We start from the raw sequence: 2,570 nt of genomic DNA, 5'->3' as shown, positions 1-2,570 counted from the left end.
CAAATATCTTCGTGTTATACCCAAATACAAAAAATATTTTATTTAATGCAGAACTTTTACATTACATTTAATTCAAACTATCAACGATGAACAATAATTTTCACAAACAAAAATAACATTATTCACCTACAAAATCATAAACTACTAACGAAAACATTAACTAGAATCGAACCACACCTCAGCCACTTGATTGGATTTAAAATAATCAATTTCATTCTAGTTCAATTGACAATCTGAACTTGAATTATTCATTATCTTGAATAACAAGATAACTGATGATGGAGGAGAAGGAGGAAAAGGAAGGAGGAGAAGAAATTCCAATGAAAAAGAAAGGAGGATCAAGTGGAGCAGGAGGTGGTGGTGTTGGTGAGAGAGTAAAACAAGAAGAAACTTGAGAAGATAAAACAAAAAGGAACGGATGAATAAGAAAAAAAAGAAGAAGATGGTGATGATAATGAAAAAAAGAAGAATAAGTAGCAGAATATGTGTAACACCCCGTTACCCTAAGCCTTACCTCTACCCGTAAGGCAAAGAATAATAAAGTGGCACGACAGTTCTAAAGCTCTAATAATATTATATAAATAGAAGAAAATAGTAATACTAGAAGCCCGATGAAAGAATAAAAGCTCAATTTGCGTAAAGCAGAATTCACAAAATGCGAAGCGTTCACACACGAAAACTAAACGTATAGGTACGAACAGACAAGACATAATATATATAAAACCTTGTAGATAGCTCCAGGGTACACAAGGTAATAATTAAAGTAAACAAGATATATATAAGTATAATATACAAATGAGGACTAATCACAGCCTGTAGAGTTTAGGCCGGCTAGTCTAACTCAATGCAACAGAGTTTTGGAGTTTAAAACAGCAACAACCTATCTCTCAAAGTTTTCAAAAAACAAAGCCTCTAAGGCAACAAAGTTAAATATACAAAATGTGAGAGAATACTACAACAAAAGTAAAATAAAAGTAAACAAGGAAAGAACCATACTCCGATCTGTCACCATGTCCGCAATTTCATCGAGGTGAATTACGACCTGCATCTGAAAAATAACAAAAGCATATGGTATGAGAACTAGAGGTTCTCAGTATGGTAACAGTGCCCAATATAAAAGATGTAAGATTTCGGGATGCCAAAGGCGATCCAAGAACTTCACACCGATACAGATATTCAAGCTTAACATAAATAAATAAATTAAACCATACACTATAAGTAGGGTTATCTAAACTTAGGAGATTTTTAACTAGAACTAGTCACATCACTGTATCCCACAGCCTTCACCAACCTAACCTCCGTCCGATCCCATCGCCACCACCTACCTAACCTCCTCAGCAACAGACAATCATAGATAATGCAAGCAAGTAAAACATAGGTAGTAATCATATATAACAAGTAATTCAAGAAGCAAGTAGGCATATTACACAATTAGGCAAACTCAAGTAATCAAAGCAAACAAGCACATAAGAGATGCATATGATGAATTCCTATTGGCTCGTGATATCACTTGTCGGTCCGTAAATGCCAACCTGACATATCCTTTCGAATGCAGCATTTTCTTCCACGCTAGAGATATAGTGCCCTGCACACTCATACAGCAGTGAATCTACTACGCCAGAGATATAGTGCCCTGCACACTCATGCAGTAGGGAGTCTACTACGGCAGGGATATAGGCCTCGCACACTTCATGCAGTAGAGAAAGAAACAACCACAACTACTCATGCAGCAGAAAAATCTGCCACGTCAGGGATATAGGCCCCGCACACTCTCAATAATAACTAGTCATGCAGCAGAAAAATCTGCCACGTCAGAGATATAGGCTCCACACACTCCCATATAATCCAATAACTTCATCATTCCTTTCCAAGTTCTCAACTCATCATAACCATCCCATCACTGGTTTTCACTTTTCAAATATCACTTATGTAACACCCCAATTAGCCTAAGCTTTACCTCGCGTCGTAAAGCAAAGGTTAATCAAGAGTTACGACAGTTCTGAAGCTGATACATGTGATATACAGAAGAAATAATATAATCTAGAAGCCTGATGACGGATATAGCCCAAAAACAGGATTTAAAAGCGCAAAGTGAACTAACGAAGCGTCTAACTTAAAGCACAAGAAATAGATGTGACATAAACAAAGATAATAGTATAATAGTGTAATATCATAAGAAACAAGCCACAGCTCGCAGAGTTTAAGCCGGCTAGCAAAATCTACAGACAAAAGGAAATTGAAGTTTAAAACAGCTTATACAAGTTTTGTTCTCTCTATGCATGCCTCTAGGCAAAACCAAATACAAAAGTGAGCAATATATAGACAAAGTAAATCAAAAGAACTCTAAAAAGATAACAGGATCCTCTGCTGCTGTCACCATCCAAAGCAACTCACCGAGGTGGGTTGCGACCTGCATTTGAAAACAACAACAGAAATATGGTATGAGAATCGGAGGTTCTCAGTATGGTAACAGTGCCCAATGATGTAAGATATAAGACTCCGGGATACCAAAGGCAATCCTATACTCCATATCTATCACAAGAATTCAAACTTAAAACCATTCTAAAACA

Source organism: Arachis duranensis, chromosome 4 (genome assembly GCF_000817695.3).
Source record: "Arachis duranensis cultivar V14167 chromosome 4, aradu.V14167.gnm2.J7QH, whole genome shotgun sequence".
Taxonomy (NCBI): Eukaryota; Viridiplantae; Streptophyta; class Magnoliopsida; order Fabales; family Fabaceae; genus Arachis; species Arachis duranensis.
Note: the sequence above shows the minus strand (reverse complement) of the source record.